Below are 24,398 nucleotides of genomic sequence, written 5' to 3'. Positions count from 1 at the left end.
AAAATGTTTGCTTCCTCACTAATCAGTCCTCAGTTTTACATCCCATGTTCTTTTTCGATCATGAAGTTTATTCCTCTAAGTAGGTTTCCCTGTCTAAAACGGATTAAATGCAGTCACAAATATGTATCTCTAGAAATAAAGTAAGTGAGCGAGATTCTTTTCTGGGGAGCAATGGGAGGTAGGTGAATGGCAAGCGTTGTGATCATGCTCAAGAGCTATTCTCCTGCTGTAGTCCCATTGCTCTGGTCATGAGGGTGATTCCGGCTGATATTTACAACTACAGATGTGGATTCCTATTTACTTTGAAAAATAATCATGGAAAATTACACTATATTGCAATCTGTGAATTGGAGAAATAAACATTTTCCATTTAAATCCAATCTTTACTTCTGCCTTCTAATAGGTAGATGGAATAAAACCTTCAGTCAGTGAAGTTAATAATCAATTAATGTACATCCAAAAATTGTCTCCATGTGTTTTCTTCCTACATATTAAACAAAACCCTGTTTCTATTCCTGCTTTTGCATGTGCTTTGATACCTTAGTTTCTGAAGCAAAACAGTGAGCTGAATGCAATCTGGTCCAGGTGTTCAGGATATAAGTAAAAAAACGTCATGATTCTACACTATATGTACTTTCACAGTCCTCAGCTACTAAATCTCTTGATATTTGTACCTTTGAACTAAATATATCTTAAAATGTATTATGTATCCCAATGGAATACATGCACTTGTGATACAGGTGCTGGCATTGGATTTAAGCTAACACCTATTGGAGAAGGAAAAGAAGTGAAAGCTTTCCATTCTTACTGTTTATAAAGTGACACACAAATTAGAGAATAAATTTATCTGTATGTATTTATATCTACGTGCTGGCATACGAGCCTTATATATGGGGAGTGAGAATGAACACAATTTAGCTTTAATGAATATTAGATACTTTAATATTTATTGAAGTGGTTTTTTTTTTGTAAGGATGTGTAGGACAGAAGTTAAAAGCACTAATGATGTTTCAGAAGGTTTTATTGACACTCATTCACAGTCAAATTATATAACATACAGGCAACTTCTGATATATTTCTTTTTAATTTTTTTAACATCAAAAACATTTTGTTTTGGGGTATAGGTGATTAACAATGTTGTGGTAGTTTCAGGTGGACAGTGAAGGAACTCAGTTATACATGTATACCTATATTCATTCTCTCCTCATTTCTTAATATGCATTTACTATATAGGTTGAGACAATGTTTGGATAAAATGATATTGAAACATAAAGTCTTCTATTTTAATTTACAAATATGATAATTAATTTAAATAATGATTATTCAGTAATTTTATGATTAAATAAAAGTGCATCATATGTATTTACACAATTTAATTAACAATTTAATTGTGTGTATATATAGAGAGACAGAAACAAGAGAAAAATTTCAACACAGATTTTGTTACACTTTATCATTTTTTATTGAAGTGGAATACACAAGCCATAAATGGCTATCATTTAAACCTCTGAAATGTAATATTAAGTGACTTTTAGTACCTTTTTTTTTGTTTTTGCATTTTATTTATTTATTTTTTTAATTTAATTTTATTTTTAAAATTTACAATATTGTATTAGTTTTGCCAAATATCGAAATGAACCCACCACAGGTATAACCACATTCCCCATCCTGAACCCTCTTCCCACCTCCCTCCCCTACCCTCCCTCTGGGTCGTCCCAGTGCACCAGCCCCAAGCATCCAGTATCGTGCATCAAACCTGGACTGGTGACTCGTTTCATACATGATATTATACATGTTTCAATGCTATTCTCCCAAATCTCCCCACCCTCTCCCTCTCCCACAGAGTCCATAAGACTGATCTGTACATCAGTGTCTCTTTTTGCTATCTCTTACACAGGGGTTATTGTTACCATCTTTCTAAATTCCATATATATGCGTTAGTATACTGTATTGGTGTTTTTCTTTCTGGCTTACTTCACTCTGTATAATAGGTTCCAATTTCATCCATCTCATTAGAACTGATTCAAATGTATTCTTTTTAATGGCTGAGTAATACTCCATTGTGTATATGTACCATAGCTTTCTTATCCATTCATCTGCTGATGGGCATCTAGGTTGCTTCCATATCCTGGCTATTATAAACAGTGCTTCGATGAACATTGGGGTACACGTGTCTCTTTCCCTTCTGGTTTCCTCAGTGTGTATGCCCAGCAGTGGGATTGCTGGCTCATAAGGCAGTTCTATTTCCAGTTTTTTAAGGAATCTCCACACTGTTCTCCATAGTGGCTGTACTAGTTTGCATTCCCACCAACAGTGTAAGAGGGTTCCCTTTTCTCCACACCCTTTCCAGCATTTATTGCTTGTAGACTTTGGATCACAGCCATTCTGACTGGTGTGAAATGGTACCTCATAGTGGTTTTGATTTGCATTTCTCTGATAATGAGTGATGTTGAGCATCTTTTCATGTGTTTGTTAGCCATCTGTATGTCTTCTTTGGAGAAATGTCTATTTAGTTCTTTGGCCCATTTTTTGATTGGATCATTTATTTTTCTGGAGTTGAGCTGTAGGAGTTGCTTGTATATTTTTGAGATTAGTTGTTTGTCAGTTGCTTCATTTGCTATTATTTTCTCCCATTCTGAAGGCTGTCTTTTCACCTTGCTAATAGTTTCCTTTGTTGTGCAGAAGCTTTTAAGTTTAATTAGGTCCCATTTGTTTATTTTTGCTTTTATTTCCAATATTCTGGGAGGTGGGTCATAGAGGATCCTGCTGTGATGTATGTCGGAGAGTGTTTTGCCTATGTTCTCCTCTAGGAGTTTTATAGTTTCTGGTCTTACGTTGAGATCTTTAATCCATTTTGAGTTTATTTTTGTGTAAGGTGTTAGAAAGTGTTCTAGTTTCATTCTTTTTACAAGTGGTTGACCAGTTTTCCCAGCACCACTTGTTAAAGAGATTGTCTTTAATCCATTGTATATTCTTGCCTCCTTTGTCAAAGATAAGGTGTCCATATGTGCGTGGATTTATCTCTGGGCTTTCTATTTTGTTCCGTTGATTAATATTTCTGTCTTTGTGCCAGTACCATACTGTCTTGATAACTGTGGCTTTGTAGTAGAGCCTGAAGTCAGGTAGGCTGATTCCTCCAGTTCCATTCTTCCTTCTCAAGATCGCTTTGGCTATTCGAGGTTTTTTGTATTTCCATACAAATTGTGAAATTATTTGTTCTAGCTCTGTAAAGAATACCGTTGGTAGCTTGATAGGGATTGCATTGAATCTATAAATTGCTTTGGGTAGTATACTCATTTTCACTATATTGATTCTTCCAATCCATGAACATGGTATATTTTGCCATCTGTTAGTGTCCTCTTTGATTTCTTTCACCAGTGTTTTATAGTTTTCTATATATAGGTCTTTAGTTTCTTTAGGTAGATATATTCCTAAGTATTTTATTCTTTCCGTTGCAATGGTGAATGGAATTGTTTCCTTAATTTCTCTTTCAGTTTTCTCATTATTAGTGTATAGGAATGCAAGGGATTTCTGTGTGTTGATTTTATATCCTGCAACTTTACTATAATCATTGATTAGTTCTAGTAATTTTCTGGTGGAGTCTTTAGGGTTCTCTATGTAGAGGATCCTGTCATCTGCAAACAGTGAGAGTTTTACTTCTTCTTTTCCAATTTGGATTCCTTTTATTTCTTTTTCTGCTCTGATTGCTGTGGCCAAAACTTCCAAAAGTATGTTGAATAGTAATGGTGAAAGTGGGCACCCTTTTCTTGTTCCTGACTTTAGAGGAAATGCTTTCAATTTTTCACCATTGAGGATAATGTTTGCTTTGTCATATATAGCTTTTATTATGTTGAGGTATGTTCCTTCTATTCCTGCTTTCTGGAGAGTTCTTATCATAAATGCATGTTGAATTTTGTCAAAGGCTTTCTCTGCATCTATTGAGATAATCATATGGTTTTTGTTTTCAATTTGTTAATGTGGTGTATAACATTGATTGATTTGTGGATATTTAAGAATCCTTGCATCCCTGGGATAAAGCCCACTTGGTCATGGTGTATGATCTTTTAATGTATTGTTGGATTCTGATTGCTAGAATTTTGTTAAGGATTTTTGCATCTATGTTCATCAGTGATATTGGCCTGTAGTTTTCTTTTTTGTGTGTGTGGCATCTTTGTCAGGTTTTGGTATGAGGGTGATGGTGGCCTCATAGAATGAGTTTGGAAGTTTACCTTCCTCTGCAATTTTCTGGAAGAGTTTGAGCAGGATAGGTGTTAGCTCTTCTCTAAATTTTTGGTAGAATTCAGCTGTGAAGCCGTCTGGACCGGGGCTTTTGTTTGCTGGAAGATTTTTGATTACAGTTTCAATTTCCGTGCTTGTGATGGGTCTGTTAAGATTTTCTATTTCTTCCTGGTCGAGTTTTGGAAAGTTGTACTTTTCTAAGAATTTGTCCATTTCTTCCACTTCGTCCATTTTATTGGCATATAATTGTTGATAGTAGTCTCGTATGATCCTTTGTATTTTTGTGTTGTCTGTTGTGATCTCCCATTTTCATTTCTAATTTTGTTGATTTGATTTTTCTCCCTTTGTGTCTTGATGAGTCTGGCTAATGGTTTGTCAATTTTATTTATCCTTTCAAAGAACCAGCTTTTGGATTTGTTGATTTTTGCTATGGTCTCTTTTGTTTCTTTTGCATTTATTTCTGCCCTAATTTTTAAGATTTCTTTCCTTCTACTAACCCTGGGGCTCTTCATTTCTTCCTTTTCTAGTTGCTTTAGGTGTAGAGTTAGGTTATTTATTGGACTTTTTCTTGTTTCTTTAGGTATGCCTGTATTGCTATGAACTTTCCCCTTAGGACTGCTTAGGACCCCTTAGGACTGTCCCACAGGTTTTGAGTTGTTGTGTTTTCATTTTCATTAGTTTCTATGCAAATTTTGATTTCTTTGATTTCTTTTTGATTTCTTCTGTGATTCGTTGGTTATTCAGCAGCGTGTTGTTCAGCCTCCATATGTTGGAATTTTTAATAGTTTTTCTCCTGTAATTGAGATCTAATCTTACTGCATTGTGGTCAGAAAAGATGCTTGGAATGATTTCTATTTTTTGAATTTACCAAGGCTAGCTTTATGGCCCAGGATGTGATCTATCCTGGAGAAGGTTCCATGTGCGCTTGAGAAAAAGGTGAAATTCATTGTTTTGGGATGAAATGTCCTGCAGATATCAATTAGGTCTAACTGGTCTATTGTATCGTTTAACGTTTGTGTTTCCTTGTTAATTTTCTGTTTAGTTGATCTATCCATAGGTGTGAGTGGGGTATTAAAGTCTCCCACTATTATTGTGTTATTGTTAATTTCTCCTTTCATATTTGTTAGCATTTGTCTTACATATTGTGGCACTCCCGTGTTGGGTGCATATATATTTATAATTGTTATATCTTCTTCTTGGACTGATCCTTTGATCATTAGGTAGTGACCATCTTTGTCTCTTTTCACAGCCTTTGTTTTAAAGTCTATTTTATCTGATATAAGTATTGCTACTCCTGCTTTCTTTTGGTCCCTATTTGCATGGAAAATCTTTTTCCAGCCCTTCACTTTCAGTCTGTATGTGTCCCCTGTTTTGAGGTGGGTCTCTTGTAGACAACATATGTAGGGGTCTTGTTTTTGTATCCATTCAGCCAGTCTTTGTCTTTTTGTTTGGGGCATTCAACCCATTTACATTTAAGGTAATTACTGATAAGTATGATCCCGTTGCCATTTACTTTATTGTTTTGGGTTCGAGCTTATACACTGTTTTTGTGTTTCCTGTCTAGAGAAAATCCTTTAGTATTTCTTGGAGAGCTGGTTTGGTGGTGCTGAATTCTCTCAGCTTTTGCTTGTCTGAGAAGCTTTTGATTTCTCCTTCATATTTGAATGAGATCCTTGCTGGGTACAATAATCTGGGCTGTAGGTTATTTTCTTTCATCACTTTAAGTATGTCTTGCCATTCCTCCTGGCTTGAAGAATTTCTATTGAAAGATCAGCTGTTATCCTAATGGGAATTCCTGTGTGTGTTATTTGTTGTTTTTCCCTTGCTGCTTTTAATATTTGTTCTTTGTGTTTGATCTTTGTTAATTTGATTAATATGTGTCTTGGGGTGTTTCTCCTTGGGTTTATCCTGTTTGGGACTCTCTGGGTTTCTTGGACTTGGGTGATTATTTCCTTCCCCATTTTAGGGAAGTTTTCAACTATTATCTCCTCAAGTATTTTCTCATGGTCTTCTCTTTTGTCTTCTTCTTCTGGAACCCCTATGATTCAATGTTGTAGCGTTTAATATTGTCCTGGAGATCTCTGAGATTGTCCTCATTTCTTTTAATTCGTTTTTCTTTTATCCTCTCTGATTCATTTATTTCTACCATTCTATCTTCTAATTCACTAATCCTATCTTCTGCCTCTGTTATTCTTCTACTATTTGTTGCCTCCAGAGTGTTTTTAATTTCATTTATTGCATTATTCATTTTATATTGACTCTCTTTTTATTTCTTCTAGGTCCTTGTTAAACCTTTCTTGCATCTTCTCAATCTTTGTCTCAAGCTATTTATCTGTGATTCCATTTTGATTTCAAGATTTTGGATCAATTTCACTATCATTATTCAGAATTCTTTATCAGGTAGATTCCCTATCTCTTCCTCTTTTGTTTGGTTTGGTGGGCTTTTATCCTGTTCCTTTGTCTGCTGGGTATTCCTCTGTCTCTTCATCTTGTTTAAATTGCTGAGTTTGGGGTGTCCTTTCTGTATTCTTTCAGTTTGTGGAGTTCTCTTTATTGTATGCGTTTCCTCGCTGTGTGTGGGTTTGTACAGGTGGCTTGTCAAGGTTTCTTGGTTAGGGAAGCGTGTGTCGGTGTTCTGGTGAGTGGAGCTGTATTTCTTCTCTCTGGAGTGCAATGAAATGTCCAGTAATGACTTATGGGATGTCTATGGTTTTGGGGTTACTTTGGGCTGCCTGTATCTTGGAGCTCAGGGCTGTGTTCCTTGCTGCTGGAGAATTTGCTTGGTATGTCTTGCCCTGAAACTTGTTTCACCCAGAGAGGTTTACAGCATTATATGAAGAAGAGAAGAGTGAGGAGGGAGTTAGAGGTGACCCGAATGAGATGAGGTGGAGTCAATAGAGGAGAGAGTGGGCTATTCAGTAATCTCTTCCTTATGTGCACTCCACAACTGGACCGCTCAGAGTTGTTCACAGAGTTATACAGAGAAGAGAAGAAGGAAGAAGGTGGCAGAGGTGGCCAGGAGGATAAATGGGGGAATGAAAAGGAGGGAGACAGATCCAGCCAGTAATCAGTTCCCTAAGTGTTCTCCACCGTCTGGAACACACAGAAATTCACAGAGTTGGGTAGAGTAGAGAGGGGTTAGGGAGGAGACACAAGCGACCTAGTGGAGAAAAAGGAGAGTCAAAGGGAGAGGGAGCAGTTAAGCCGGTAATCTCGCTCCCTAGTGAAAAATGGGTCCTGAAGATTGGGTTCTTAAAGGTACAAAATTGGTAACAAATACATAAAAGCAAAATTTAAAATCTAGAGTAGAGTTTGGAATTTCAAAAATACGATGTTAAAGAAAAGAAGAAGGAAAAGAAAGAGAAAAAACGAACAAACAAAAACAAACAAGGTCACAAAATTATACAGAAAATATAGGTACAAAATTGATAACTAATACCAAAAAGCAAAAGTTAAAAATCTAGAGTAGAGTTTGGAATTTCAAAATACAATGTTAAAAAGAAGAAGAAAAGAAAAAGAGAGAGAAAAAAAACAAACAAGAACAAGGTCACATATATTATATATATAAAAAAAATACAGGTACAAAAGTGATAACAAATACCAAAAAGCATAAATTAAAAATCTAGAATAGTTTGGAATTTCAGATATACAATGTTATTTAAAAGAAGAAGAGAAAGAAACAGAGAAAAAGAAAAAGAAAAAAATAAAAAGGGTCACAGAAATTATATAAAAACAAAACCAAAAAAAAAAAAAAACTATAGGTACAAAATTGATAACAAATACTAAAAAGCTAAAATTAAAAATCTAGAGTAGAGTTTGGAATTTCAAAAATACAATGTTAAAGAAAAGAAGGAAAAAAAAAAAGTCAAAAAATTATTTAAAAAATATATATGAAATTTGCTTTTAAAAAAAAATAGGGTTTTTTTTTTTTTTTTTTTTTCAAAGTGGTTATAAAAGTGCAAATTAAAGGAATAATAGAGGACTTAAATTTTTTTTTTTTTTATAGGCTCACTTGTTCAGTTGCACTGAGGGGAGGTAGGGAGGGATGCTGCAAACAAATAACACTGGCGTGTGCTCGCAGTGCCTCAGCCACACTGGGTCTGCCCCCAGTTCACGGGCGTGTAGCCTCTCTGCCCACGCTGCTCAGGCTCTAGGTTGCTCCGCCACGAACCATCCGCGGCCCGCCCTGGGCTGCCTGTACTTCCCAGGTCCAAGCTGCTCAGGTTCAGGCACTCGGGTAGTCCTCAGAGGCGCAGACTCTCAGTTGGGCCTGCGTTTTGTGCCCTTCCCAGATCCGAGCAGCTCAGGTGATGAGGTGTTTTGCGCGCGCGATTGCTGCGACTTATTGCCTCCCCGCCGCTCGGTTATCTAGTTGTGCACCGGCACACCTTCTCAGGCAGATGTTGACCGTCCAGACCCCCAAGAAGTTTTAGTTAGCAAAGAAGCCTGCTTACAGTTTTATAGATAATGTCTCTCTGGGGCTGCGATTGTCCCCTTCCGGCTCTGGCTGCCTATCACCGGAGGGGGATGGTCTGCCGCCGGCTATCTCTGTTCAGTCCTTTATTCCGTGCGAGGGCCTGGTGGTGTCATAGGTTAGGCTGGCTTTTCACGTGGTAGATATCCCACAGTCTGGTTTGCTAGCCCAAATTATTTCACTCAGATAGTGCTCGGGGTATTCAGGCCAGATTCTTGCGATGCAGCCCAGCGCCGCACCTCCTGCCCAGCCCCGCTTGCTAATGGCGGATGCAGGCATCTGCGCTGCATCTCCGCTGGGGAGTTACCATAGGGCCTGCAAATGTACGGGTTTTAATTATTTATTTTTCCTCCCTGTTATGTTGCCCCCTGTGCGTCCAAAGCTCGGCACAGATTCGCAGTGAGAAGGTTTCCTGGTGTTTGGAAACTTCTCTCTTTTTAGACTCCTTCCAGGGACAGAACTCCATCCCTCCCTCTTTTGTCCCTTTTTTGTCTTTATATTTTTCCCTACCTCCTTTCAAGACTTGGGTTGCTTTTCTGGGTGCCTGATGTCCTCTGCCGGCTTTCAGAAGTTGTTTTGTGGAATTTACTTGGTGTTTAAATGTTCTTTTGATGAATTTGTGGGGAGAAAGTGTTCTCCCCCTGTCCCACTCCTCCACCATCTTAGCTCCTCCTCCCACTTTTAGTACTTTTAAAATGTTGTGCAACCATCACCAATATCTGATTTCAGGACATTTCAATTGCATCAAAAGAAAACTCCATAACCATTAATCAGTCACTACCTATTGATCTATTCCTCCGATCCTTCCAACATCTAGTATGTTTTTTGATTCACTGGATTATCTATGCCAGTAATTGATTTGATGGAACTGAAATCATATTGCAGTGGTCTTTAGTGTTTGCTTTTTTAAAATTAGCATAGTGTTTGCAAAGTTCATCTGTGAAAGGGCATACATCTGTACTTCATCCTTTCATGAATGAATAATAATCCTTATTATGGGTATGCTTCACTTTGTTTATCCATTAAAGAAATGATGGATATTTGAATTCTTTCCAATTTTTCACTAATAATGATGCTATGAACATTTGTGTATAAATGTTGTTGCTACTCTTGTATTAAGTTATTCTGCTTATATACTTAGGAGTTTAATTTCTGTCATATGGTAATTGTGTTTCAAACTTTGTGTTATTGTCTAACAGTTTCTCACACCTCAATGTGATTTTTACATACCCTCTAGTATATATAAGAAGTTTAATGTTTCCAGAAAATTGCCAATCTCTGTTAAATTAAAAAATACAGCCATTTTATTGTATATAGTGGTATCTTGTGGTTTTGATTTGAATTCAGTGATGCTCAGCATCTTTTCATATGTGTGTTGGATGTTGCACATCTTTATAGAAACGTCTATTGAGTCTGTTTTCCATTTAAAGAATAGAAGACACATTAGAAAGCAAAGATGCAAATATCTAGAATAAGTTGTACTCTATTAGTAATTGCATGAAATGTACATGCGTTCAGTTCAGTTCAGTTCAGTCGCTCTGTCGTGTCCGACTCTTTGCGACCCCCATGAATCGCAGCATGCCAGGCCTCCCTGTCCATGAGTTAGACACTCTCATTAAAAAGAAAAACATTGTCAGATATCTACCCTAACCATCCCTATACAACATTGTCCAGAATTTCTAGCCAGGGCAGCGAGATACAAAAATGAAATGTATATTCCATTTGTCTCACCCTGGCTTCCTTGATTCAGTCTGCATAATTGTGCTATTGTTCTTTTTTTTTTCTTTTGGATGAAGGTCTTTCTTGACAAACATGATAAAGTATTAGTTTCACCCCTTTTTTTTGAAATTTCATTAATTGCGTGTGATTCCTTATATTAATTAAAAATGGTTTGTATTCCTCAGAACTTCTGTCATCTGCAGTCCTTAAGAATGTAATGAACACAGATGTAGGAAAATTTGAAAGATGTGCATCCTCTCCAAGTTAGTTGTCTTTGAAGTCCAGTTTAAGAAGTTTATATAAGCCCTGTCTGAGCTCCTGTTCTTGAGTGCATAGACCATGGGATTGAGGGCAGGAGGAATAACATTATGGAGTACATTGAGTAGAACTGGGATGAGGGGAACTGTCATTGCTGCACTGTGGGTGATAGAAATGACAATAATGACTGTGTAGAAGAAAAGAATTAGGATGAGGTGGGAAGTGCAGGTACTTAAGGCCTTGGATGCAGCTTCTGCTGAGTTCAACTTCAAAACAGATTGAAGTATCAAGGCATATGATAAAATAATCAAACCCAAATCACTTCCCATGAGTGTCCATGCCAGAAGTAGCAGGTAGATACTCTTGACTGTCTTGTCATCATCACAAGATAGGCTAGTGACTCCAAGATTTGAGCAAAGACAGTGCTCAATCTGGTTCTTTGAGCAGTACTGTCTCTGAGCTGCAAACACAGGAATTGGGATAGTAGTCAGGCTATTTCTGAGCACCATGAACAGAGTTGCTTTGACCACAAAGGAGCCAGTAATTATCGATGGATAGCATAGTGGTCGACAAATGGCTACATATCTATCTATAGCCATGCAAACAAAGATGCCTGATTCCATGGCCACAAAACAGTGTATAGCATACATCTGTATAAAGCACTGAGGGAAACTGATGGCTTTTTGGTTAAACCACAAGATTGCCAAAATCTTGGGCATGATGGTGGTAGCCAGACCCATGTCTACTACAGCCAGGATGCCCAGGACATAATACCTAGGCTGGTGCAATGTTGCCTCCTTATTGATAATGATCAAGATAAGGATGTTGGCGCTGAGAGCTAAGAGGTAGAGCAGAGCCAGGGGCAGGGATAGCCAGTGTTGCCAGCTGTGATTGCCTGGGAATCCCAAAAGAATGAACTCAGAGACCTGGAACTTTGGGCTGTTGGAGTTGCTGAGATCCTGAGACTTCACTAAGTGAAGAAGTAGAGAGTTATTTTCTTAATAATTTCTCTGACTGACAATATTTGAAAAGGCATTATCCAGGTTCATAATATCAAAGATATCATAATATCAAAGAACATCAAAGGAGAATTTATTATCTTTATTATTCTCATTGTAGCACTAACATTTCTTGGACAAACAGGAACTGTGGTAACACATTCTTTATTGTCAACTTGGCTAATGATCAGAAAAATGATATATATAGGCAAGTCATATTTTTCCACCTCTCATAGCAGAGGAGTAGAACATTAAAGGAAATCAGGACCTTGTCATGATCTTCAGTCTTGTAAGTCATGGAAGTTGGACAAGATGAAAGTCCTCTGAAATTAGTCTATTTCTTGACTGACTTTGCTAATGGGTTGTTTTCTGTAGAGACCAAATAAATAGTCTCAGAGTAGTGGATTTTATGCATGTAGTCATTTAAGATAAAATATTAGTCTATATTTAATAAATTAAAAAACCTACTTTTCAAGGATTAGAGAATGAATACCTTTGCATCAGTTCTAATGAGGTGGGTGAAACTGGAGCCTATTATACAGAGTGAATTAAGCCAGAAAGAAAAACACCAATACAGTATATTAACACATATTTATGGAATTTAGAAAGATGGTAGTGATAACCCTGTATGCGAGACAGCAAAAGAGACACAGATGTATAGAACAGTCTTTTGGACTTTGTGGGAGAGGGAGAGGGTGGGATGATTTGGGAGAATGGCATTGAAACATTTATAATATCATATAAGAAATGAATCGCCAGTCCAGGTTCAATGCTGGATACAGGATGCTTGGGGCTGGTGCACTGGGACAACCCAGAGGGATGGTATGGGGAGGGAGGAGGAGGGGGGGGTTCAAGATGGGGAACACGTGTACACCCATGGTGGATTCATGTTGATGTATGGCAAAACCAATACAATATTGTAAAGTAATTAGCCTCCAATTAAAATAAATAAATTTATATAAAAATAAAATAAATAAATAAAATGATTTTTCTACTCTAAAAAAATAAAGTACTCAGAAATGTCATTAATTTGAATTAAAATATATGAGTTCACGTAGCATATCTGTTTTATAGCAAGAAAAAATGATGTCTAAAATGTTAACAATCTGTGTAAAACCAAGCAACAATGAAAGAGAGAAAAATGGCTTGGAAATCTCAGTATGTTTAAGCCCAGTTGTCTCTTCTTTTGAGTAATTTTTCCCTATTCCAACATCTATTTGCTTCTTAGAGTACTGTAGACATTCACATTATAACTATTAAAGCAGATAAAAAAACATAAAAGAAACTAACCAAACTGGTGAGTTTGAGGTAAATATTTTTCAGAAGTTCTGCTAAAATCAAGTAACTCTATATCTAATACCCTTCCTACATATGGTATTTGTTAGTGTTTTTTATTGTAAAATGGAAACGATACTGTTTATATGTATTTATACCAGATGTGTTAATTATTATTTACTTTCCTTTCAGAATTTCATATATTAAAGATATAAGTACAGAATATTTTTAAAATTTTGTTGAGAGTTATAGTTTAAACAGAGGAACAGTATTGATGTAAACTTTGTGGGTATATTTAGCTTAACCCAAATAATAGCATTCTATTCTATTCAAAACATAACAGACTCTGGAAATTAATGAAGAAGATGGAACTATAAATTTTTATCTTAATGAAATACAGCAAACAGTATTTTGCCAAATATTCTAAAACATCAAATTAAAAATATTTGAGTTTGAAATGAAGGGATAAATTTAATACATCTTTCTAAAACTGTCAAGATCCCATAGTAATCTAGAGAGATACTCTATAGGCAATTGTTACAGTGACTTCAATCCGCATTTTAACACCCAAATCTGAACAGAAAAATGATCTTAAGCATGATATATGGGTTCTTAATAGTGAGATTGCTTCACCAACTTAGAGCAACGAATAGCTTTTACTTTACTAAAATGAGCAATTAGAAAGCCCGTTTTATTGTCTAAAGAAGGAAAAAAAGACGTGTTAAAGCCTAGATCATTAAGTTAGTATATATATCTCCTGAAGAAACCAAGGCATGATGTATTTGCCATTTATATTACTGGTTTATTCTGAGAGACTGGCACTGAACAGGCACTCAGTATATATTAGTTATGTTAATAAATATTGAAGGAGGGTTATACAGGTTACATGTTCATGATTTTTTGTATTATTGATGAGGAGGTTAGAGCCATTGACAGATGAGTATGTTAAATATGTAAAGGAACAATAGTAGGGTGGGGGGGCAGAAATAATCATGTCAAACAATAAAGGGTTAGAAGAAATAATACTATTTTATCAGAGCCAAATGAAGTAAAAATGAAACCATGAATATTAGAAAAAAACATGAAAAAGACAACTCACACATATCTCTAAACACAATAATTGCTGTGGAGTATGCTTGTTGATTAAAATAGGCTTTCTGAGGTTAAATTTTAAAAAGTTATTTAGCATTTATTTTAAAAATCACTTAAAATACAAAGTTTGAAAACAAATATATAGAATGAAAAAATTCTTACTTAAATAAAACTAAATAAAACTTAAATAAAACTTAAATAAACTTAAATAAAACTAGTGATATCAACATTGGATACTTTAGAGAAAATAATTTTCAGTTAAAATGATAATTACACAATGATGAGAGGAATGGTTCAACAAAACAATATAGTATTTGTGCCTTGCCTGAATCTAAACACATAACTTTAACCTGAAAGAAATACAAGTAGAGAATTAAAAAGTCAAAATTAAGGTAAAAATTTAAAAATACTATTTCTTAAAATGAATGGGTAATCCTAAAATGGCAATGATATAGATTTGACAGCACTAACAGCAATTTTGTACTAAAAAATTTATGTATAAACCTACACAAAAATATGAGATTACAGAGCATTTTAAGCATAAAAGTAAGCCATGCTCTGATTATAAGTGAGAAGTAAAAAGAATGAATTATATATTTACAAGACAGACCGACTCAAAGATCTTGAAATCAAGCTTTATAGGTATTAAAGGGAAAAGGAGAAGGCAATGGCACCCCACCCAGTACTCTTGCCTGGAAAATCAAATGGACGGAGAAGCCTGGTGGGCTGCAGTCCATGGGGTCGCTAAGAGTCGGACATGACTGAAGCGACTTAGCAGCAAAGGAGGAATGTGGGGGAAGGATAAATGGAGAGATTGGAATTAAAATACACATATTATTATATATAAAGGGCTTCCCTGGTGGCTCAGCTGGTAAAGAATCTGCCTGCAATGCAGGAGACCCTGGTTCAATTCCTTGGTCAGGAAGATATCCCAGAGAAAGGATATACCCACTCCAGTATTTTTGGGCTTCCCTGGTGGCTCAGATGGTAAAAATCTTCCTGCAATGTGGGAGACCAGGGTTCGATCCCTGGGTTGCGAGGATCCTCTGGAAGAGGACACGGTAACCCACTCCAGTATTCTTGCCTGTAGATTCCGCACACACTTGGGAGCCTGGTGGGCTACAGTCCATAGCGTCGCAGAGTTGGACATGACTGAACGACTAAGCACAGTACTGCACTATATATAAAACAGACAACTAACAAGTACCTATTTATAGCACAGAGAACTCTACTCAATAATCTCTAATAACCTATATGGGAAAAAAATCTGAAAAAGAATATATATATATATATATATAGAATTGTCCCATGTGGGGCTAATGGTAAAGAACCCACCTGACAATGCAGGAGACTCAGGAAAGATGTAGTTTTGATACCTGGGTTGGGAAGATCGCCTGGAGGAGGAATGGCAAACTACTCCAGTATTCTTGCCTGTAAAATTCCATGCACAGAGGAGCCTGGTAGGCCCCAATCCATGGGGTCTCAAAGAGTCAGACGCCACTGTGCGCCAACACTTTTATATATATGTAACTGATTCAGTTTGCTGTACACCTGAAGCTAACAGACATTGTAAATCAACTATACTTCAATAAAAATATGAAAAACCATCTGATTTGAAAAAACAAGAATTAACATAATAAAGATCACAAATCAAAACTTAAAAAAAACATCGATATCAAAGAGACAAAATATTATAAATGCATATATATGAAAAAGCTTTAGTAACAATATGAAATAATAAATGGATCAAATGTAAATAATAATGAAAATCACAAAAGGTAATGAATAGTAAAACGATGAGAAACAAAACTTGAGAGATATAGTTAAATTGATATCTCATGCATCTATAACCTAAAAGAGTATATTACAAACAAAAATGTTTATGCTTTAGAATAATTACTTCATACAGGAATTCAAATAACTATCTTCAGTATGGGCTTCCTTGGTGGCTCTGTGGTAAAGAATCGCCTACCAATACAGGAGATGCGGGTTTCATCCCGAATCAGGAAGATTCCCCTGAAAATTATATGGCAACTCACTCCAAAATTCTTGCCTGGGATATCCCATAGATATAGGAGCCTGGCGGGCTACAGTCCATGGAGTCACAAAAGAGTCAGACACGACTTGGTGACTAAACAATAGCAACAAACTTAAATATAAAGAGAGAAAACAGAATAAAAATAAAATGATAAACTACTGGAATTTTTAAAAATTTAACAAGAAATCTAAAGAATGAAAGATTTTATTAAAGAGAGTCATAAAATACTAAGAAAGTATTCAATTGAAAACAAAGATAAAAAATTGGGACATGGCATGTAAAAATTATTTTATAATGCTGTACAATGAAATGAATCATTTTATGACTCAAGATTGAACATTTAGGTTTGTAAAATATTTTAAAGTTGTAATATTTTAAAAACTTATTTTATAACTAACAAAAATATTTTATTAGTTGTAATTCATTACATTAAAAAAATTTAGGGAAAATGTATGTAGGGTGTAAAAGGTATATTGGATATTTTTATGTCTTCCACTCATTTTTTGGGGGAGGGGGTAAAATAAACACAGACGTGAAAGTGTTAGTTGATCAGTCATGTCCTACTCTTGAGTCCGACCCTTTGCAACCCCTGGGACTGCAGCTCCTTTGTCCATGGGTTTCCCAGGCAAGAAAACTGGAGTGAGTAGACATTCCCTTCTCAGGGCATTTTCCAGGGGTTGCATTGCAGGCAGAATCTTTACCATCTGAGCCACCAGAGCAGCCCCAAATAGGCATAAAACAAGATTTATTATCTTAACTATTTTTAAGGGTACAGTTCAGTGCCGATAGACATATTTCCCTTCTATAACCATTACCATCATTCATCTCCTGACTCTTTCCATCTTGTAAAACTGAAATCCTGTACTATCAAATAATAACTCTACATTCTCTCCTCCTCAAATCCCCTAGAAACTATCATTACATTTTTTTATCTTTATGATTTTGACCCTTCAAAATATCAGAATGGAATCACAGAGCATTTGTCTTTTTCTTACTGGTATTATATCCTCAAGTTTTATCCTTTGTGTAGCACATTACAGAATTCCCTCCCTTTTTAAAGATAAATAACATTCCATCGTGTGTGTGTGTGTGTGTGTGTTTTATTTTGTGTGTAACACATTTCTATTATCCATTTATTGATTGCTGGACAGGGCATTCTTCCATGCTTTAGCTATTGTGAATAATGCTGCTATAAACACAGGTGTACAAATATGTATTCAAGACCTTGTTTTCAATTATTTTGGATATATAGTCAAAGGTGGAATTGCTGGATTATATGGTAAATTTATTTTAAAATTTTTGAGAAACTGCTTTCTGCTAAATTTTTCTGTGAACTAAATTTCTCTAAAATATAAAGTATATTAAAAAACTTTTTAAATTTTAAAGGAAAAATCAATATGGCAAGATATATCAGTGAGATGTTTGATTTTATCTATTTATTCTTAAAAATTAAATTTAAACCAGGCAAAAAGGGAACTTTTGTAATATTCATTATACAGCAAAATTTAAAATTACCTATTTAAGGAACAAGGCCTCCTGATAACTCATTTGGTCAAGAATCTGCCTGTAATGCAAGAGATTCTGGTTCAATTCCTGGATCAAGAAGATCTGCTGGAGATGGATAGGCAACTCACTCCAAGTATTCTTGGGCTTCCCTTGTGGCTCAGCTGGTAAGAAATCCACCTGCAATGCAGGGGACCTTGGTTCGATCCTTGGATTGGGAAGGTCCCTGGAGAAGACTACCCATTCCAGTATTCTGGCCTGGAGAATTCCATGGGGTGCCCATCATCTCAATTCCTATTCAATATAATTGAGATCTAAAAGTAATGGATTTGTAAGAACATACGCACACACTCCCAGCTTGCAGCTTAGAAAATGTAATGACCTAGAAAAATACCAAAAAATTTTAGGACAAAGCTTTTTATTTATTTATTTATTTTTAAATTTTATTTTATTTTTAAACTTTACATAATTGTATTAGTTTTGCCAAATATCAAAATGAATCCGCCACAGGTATACATGTGTTCCTCATCCTGAACCCTCCTCCCTCCTCCCTCCCCATACCATCCCTCTGGGTCATCCCATTGCACTAGCCCCAAGCATCCAGTATCGTGCATCGAACCTGGACTGGCAACTCGTTTCTTACATGATATTTTACATGTTTCAATGCCATGTATAGAACAGTCTTACGGACTCTGTTGGAGAGGGAGAGGACAAAGCTTTTTAAACATGAAAAATGGTTTGGAAAACTGGATTATGTTTATTTATCCACTGATATGTGTTAAATATTAATATTCCATCTTGCCTGGAGAGTAGGAGAAATTATGTCCTTTCAATTATACACTTGAATGTGTTATTCTTTCAGTTCAGCAAAAATTCAAATATTTTGGATGAAAATGTAGCTCTATGTGGTCCTATGAATGGAAAATTTGATTAAGCCTCTAGGATCCTCTGTTCTAATCTATAAAATAATATTCATTTCTAGCTACAGGGGTTGGGAGAAGAATTAAATTATATTAAAATCCTTAGTTACAGTACTTGTAAGGCAGAATAACAATGAAATATTTATATAGTCAGTTTAAATGGGGTCCTAAATATCTGTTTCTTCAGTCAAGACAGTACCCATAAGGTCTGATACCATGATATTTCATAGAAGTCAAAAAGGTAAGAAAAAAAAAGTGCGTGATTATCCACAGAAACTCAGTGGACTTGGAGCATGATGACTTCAGATATAGCCAGCTAAAATGTGGGCTTGGAAAATTTCATGAAAAATTTTACAGATAAAAAGTAATAAAATTAAGAAAACAGCGGATATGACTCTAAAGAATATTGGTATTAATATACTTTACCATAATTTTTTTATATATCAGGACATAGTGATTATGGAAAATTCTAATATTTTGATATGTCAAGGTCAATAACATATTTCAACATTTAGGTTAATTTCACACAGAGTGCACTTCATAATTTCTATAGCGACACTGAAGGATTATTACACAGATACTCCCATCACAAATGAATCCTTCTACAAGACAACCCCAAATTGCTGCAAAAGATGAAAAGACTGGCTCTGGCCCCAACAATGTGCTTACAGTGGGGGTACTGTACTTGACTCATCTTAAGTAGGAAGTATTGTACTCAACTTGTATCAGGTATAGTCAAATTTCAGTATACTAGCAACTGGCTTACAACTAATGCAGATGGATTCTAGATTTTAAGACAGATGGGTTCAGGATGGGGAACACATGTATACCTGTGATGGATTCATTTTGATATTTGGCAAAACTAATACAATTATGTAAAGTTTAAAAATAAAATAAAATTAAAAAAAAAAAAAAAAAAGCAAAAAAAAAAAAAAAGACAGATGGAGATAAACTCAAGGGGCCTACTGTAATGGAAAGAAAACCAATTCCTGGAGTTGTAAACGCTAAGTCAGACTGACATAGTCAAATCCAGGTGAATGTGGTAATTAGGGATAAGTATTAATGTCTTGCCATTTAGCTAACTTCCTAATTTGAGTTTGATGCACTTTTATTAAAACAAGCACAAATGTGTTGAAATATCTATGTTTTAGAATAGCTTTGTCTTTATAGAAAGCCTTTTGGAAAAAAAAATTTTGAAGGAAAAGTGGAATGTGATATCTCTTCCTCCTTGCATATGTACTTTAAGTTTTATATATACAGAAATTGCAGAGGATTCTCTCTCAATTTGTCTCTCTAGAACTGGTCCAATTTTAAATGGAAGAAGAGCATCCAAAAGTAATTGGCTTGGTGAGCTCTCAGTATAAGTAAATGAGAAACTACCTGAAAACAGACTTGACATTCTTGCACCATGTTGCACGAACTCAGATTGTCTGATCTCCATTGAGTAATGAGAAAAAGAGTGTACCCTAACTCTCTGATAGGCTGCAGAGTAGCTTGTTTCTCTCTGGGTAACTCTAGGAATAGTCTTCAAGAAGAGTTCAATCATTCACCTCAGTCCTACCCCAACCAGCCCTACACAAACATACACAAATCAGCAAAGCCTGACGTCACTCAGTATGTGGTAGAACTGAACTTGGAATTCATGTGCTTATCATTTTCCATTCATCTTATCTCTACAAAGGACAATGCCAAGACTAGATCAGAATCACTATTAATCAAACATAATCCTATTTTGAGGCCTATTCCAAATTCCTACATAAACTGACCCAGTAGTTACTCTGAACAAGAAGGAAACATTTTCTGCTCTGAGGAACACTCATTACATTTTGCTCACACTTTGTCCGAGCAAAGAGTCAGACATGTCTGACTCTTGCTACCCCATGGACTGTAGCCCACCAGGCTCCTCCATCCATGGTATTTCCCAAGCAAGAATTCTGGAATGGATTGCCATTTTCTTCTTCAGGTGATCTTCCCGATCCAGGAATTAAACCCAGGGCTCCTACGTTGCAAGTGGCCTCCTACACTACAGGCAGATTCTTTTACCAACTGAGTCACCAGGGAAGCCCTACATGTTAGTTGGAGAGAAAAACATATAATTAAAAATGCTTAAAGAAATAATGATTTTAATGATATAGTAATTGGAGAAACTTTTACAGAATTTAGAACTTAGACTTGAAAGATTCAAATTAAAAAAAGCCATGAATAACATGATTAGCAAGTATAAACAGTGAACAGATATGAAATCCCACAGCAAGCAAAGAGAAAACATACATCTATTAACAAGATCGGAAGATGTGTCATAAATGTGTAATTTACAAGTAAATGTATTCGGGTTCCAAATAATGTCTGAATCCTCAAAAAACCTTCCCAATAAAATATATTATCTAACTATAATAAAGGTGAAACTTAATAACAAAAGAAGAATTACAGGAGAGTCTAAAATATAATGCAACTAACTTTTGAGAAAAAAATTTATAAAAATTACTAATATTTAAAGAACTTCATGATAAAATATCATGTCTAAAGCATATATCCAAAGAAGTTTTTTCTATTTTTACCTTTATAACCTCTATCAAAAGAGAAGACAAATTAGTGATATAAAGAAAATATTTGATCCAAAAGTCCAGACAAAGAGCAAGTGAGTAAACTCAAAACAAGACAATAAACAAGAGCAGAAATTCATGCAATTAAAATAAGAAAAACTATGAAATATACATTAAGAAAAACAAAAATTACTTAAAATATTCAAATAGATATATTTCTTGTAAAAAATCTATCAAGGGAAATTAGAAATGAAATACAATTAAACCAAATTCAGACCTTCAAAGATTATTAGAAATGAGTAGCATGCACTCAACCTAAAATAATGTTTACATTACAAATACTATATGCTAATGAATTTGAAAACAAAAAATAACACAAAAGGATTAAAACATAAGCAAGGAAAACTTATTAAAGAAATCAACCTCCTATTCAAATCTCTCCAATCCACTGCATTCCCCTAACAAGCAAGTATGCTGTCAAAAACAATGGATCTATATTGTTTCTCTGTACTGAAGAACAAGTTTCTTTATTCTTGAATTATACAAAGTATGACCAGATATATTAAAATAGGAAAGACATACAATTTATTTGCAAGGCACTTTATAAGGTCAAAAGTGCAGACTGTACAAGTAACATATATCAATAGAAACAAGTTATAGATGTAGTTTCTTCATAAATTTATATTAAAATTTATAAATAAAAGTTAACCAGTAACAGTGCTCTAAAACCAAATAAATAATCAAAGAATGTTTATTCCAATGATACACTTTTGATTTAATTTAGCAAAGTTAAATATTTCTTTACAGTATTAAAAAGGATCAAAAATCATATAATTATCCAATATTTGTAGAAATTATGGAAAATCATTTTATAAATTTTGATGTCAATTTATAATAAAAACAAATTTAAAGAGAGGAAAACTTTTTGATTAAATAAAAGTTATGTACTGAAAAGCCCAAGTTGTATCATACTTAACAAGGAGTTTCAGACTTCAGCTTATTAACATCAAAAGCAAGGCAAAGAGGGACTTCCTGACAGCCAGTGGTTAAGACTTTACCTTCCAACATGGAGGGGGTGGGGGCGGTTTAGATTCGATCCCTAATCAGGAAGCTATGATTACACATACATTGGAGCCAAGAAAAAAAAAAAAAAAAATAATAAAAGATAAATAGTGTAACACATTCAATGAAGACTTTAAAATGGTCCACATTAAAAAAACAAACAAACAAACAAAACCCATAAAAAAAAAAAGAGCAAGGCCAAAATATCCATAGCCACTCCATATACTGGTGATTGTGAAAGTTGAAGAAAACAATAAATTTGTAATGTATCTGAAGTAAAAAAATGTATTTGTAGGCATCAGGAATGAATGAATTATGTTCAATATTTCTGAGAGGTAATATTGGATGAGAATGGAGAATAACCTATTCAATTGAAGCTGGAAGGCAATGGTGAAGTCACTAAAGTAATTCCAGGTGATGGGTAGGAAAGAAGATACCTAAGCTGGCTTTGTTTTGAAAGAGGAAAAAGTGAATGTTGACAATTCATTACAGAAGTCTTATTCTTGAAAGTGGAAAAGATTCTATTTTAAGACTTGGGGTGGTGTTTTGGTATAATTTTAAAATGGAAGTAGCAGGGGAAAACTGGGCAAAATTAAATAAAATGTAATGAGTTCACATAAATTGAATCAAAGGAAGAAATGTGTTTTCTTGTTAGTTGGTTAGAAAGAGATCAGAGTAAAATTGAATTTCTCTTTATTCTATTTAATTTATATTACTTCTGTAATATTAATGTAAATTACTATTTTATTTTGTCTCTCCTCTAATTATTAATTTGTGAAAAATTTAAAGTGAATGTAGACTTCATTCTCAGATGGAAATAAGACTGTAAATAAGTACTTTTCCCCTCTTTTATCCTGTGCTTATAAAATAACATTTATCATTGCTGCTGCTGCTGCTGCTAAGTCTCTTCAGTCGTATCTGACTCTGTGCCACCCCATAGACGGCAGCCCACCAGGCTCCCCCGTCCCTGGGATTCTCAAGGCAAGAACACTGGAGTGGGCTGCCATTTCCTTCTCAATGCATGAAAGTGAAAAGTTAAAGTGAAGTCGCTCAGTCGTGTCCGACTCATAGCAACCCCATGGACTGCAGCCTACCAGACTCCTCCGTCCATAGGATTTTCCAGGCAAGAGTACTGGAGTGGGGTGTCATTGCCTTCTCTGACATTTATCATTATGTTTCTTAATTTGCTTAACAGATTATATTGTCTCTCCAGACTATGTAGTTTTGAAGGCCATCTTGAATAAACCTGCAGATCCCACCAGTCTGTGTGGGAAGCAGTTTTATCTGAGATCCACAGAACAGTCTTATGGACTCTGTGGAGAGGGAGAGGGTGGGAAGATGTGGGAGAATGACATTGAAACATGTAAAATATCATGTGGAAACGAGTTGCCAGTCCAGGTTCGATGCACAATACTGGATGCTTGGGGCTAGTGCAATGGGACGACCCAGAGGGATGGTATGGGGAGGGAGGAGGAGGAGGGTTCAGGATGGGGAACACAGTATACCTGTGGCGGATTCATTTTTATATTTGGCAAAACTAATACAATTATGTAAAGTTTAAAAATAAAATAAAAATTAAAAAAATCTTCTCCAACACCACAGTTCAAAAGCAAACAAAAAAAAAAAAAAAAGAATGCTGTCAGGTGAATAATGTATTTCTAAATTAGAAATCCAGAGACTTTGAACTCATTAAATTAATGACCTCATGTATACTTCCTAGTTCTTCCATCAGAAAGACAACTTTGAAAATAGAGGAATTTTGATAATGATGAGCAAAATACAGAATTTATTTTCCAGAGGAAAATAATAATAATAGCCTTCAAACTGGAAATTCCAGTCCCTATTTGGATATAGGATAAAGTGGCTTCTGGCTGCAGATGATCTCTTTCCATCAGACAATCACTGAAGCTGATTTTCTTTCCCTCAATTGTCTCAACATTCTTTGGTGTTTTTGTTCATGGAGATATTGGTTAATGATGAGACGAGCCCTTCCCAGGGTGAGGAGATGAAAACACTTAGAAAGTATGGTGGCCATGCCCGTAATGTTGAGATTCTGGAGACACTGGGAATGCAGTAGTCAACACTCTTCTTCTATGTCATGGCCAAAATGGTGCTCTCAGGAAGGGATTATTAGACCCTGACTATATTGCCAACAGAAGTATCCCTTTCCTTCTATCTTCTCCCCTGGATTCTCTTCCCTCTCCTCCTCCTTTCTCTTTTTTCCCTTGCTCCTCTTTCCCTTCATTTTTCTTCCCTTAGCTGATATATATAGCCCTT

The 24,398-nt window shown here is 35.4% G+C and overlaps 1 pseudogene; it reads right to left on the bottom strand.

The window, feature by feature from the left end:
- Window positions 1-10,696: 10,696 nt before the first annotated feature.
- On the bottom strand, window positions 10,697-19,957 carry LOC102283954 (putative olfactory receptor 56B2; annotated as a pseudogene).
- Window positions 19,958-24,398: the final 4,441 nt, after the last annotated feature.

Source organism: Bos mutus, chromosome 15 (assembly GCF_027580195.1).
Source record: "Bos mutus isolate GX-2022 chromosome 15, NWIPB_WYAK_1.1, whole genome shotgun sequence".
Classification (NCBI taxonomy): domain Eukaryota; kingdom Metazoa; phylum Chordata; class Mammalia; order Artiodactyla; family Bovidae; genus Bos; species Bos mutus.
This window is presented reverse-complemented; position numbering and strand designations above follow the sequence as displayed.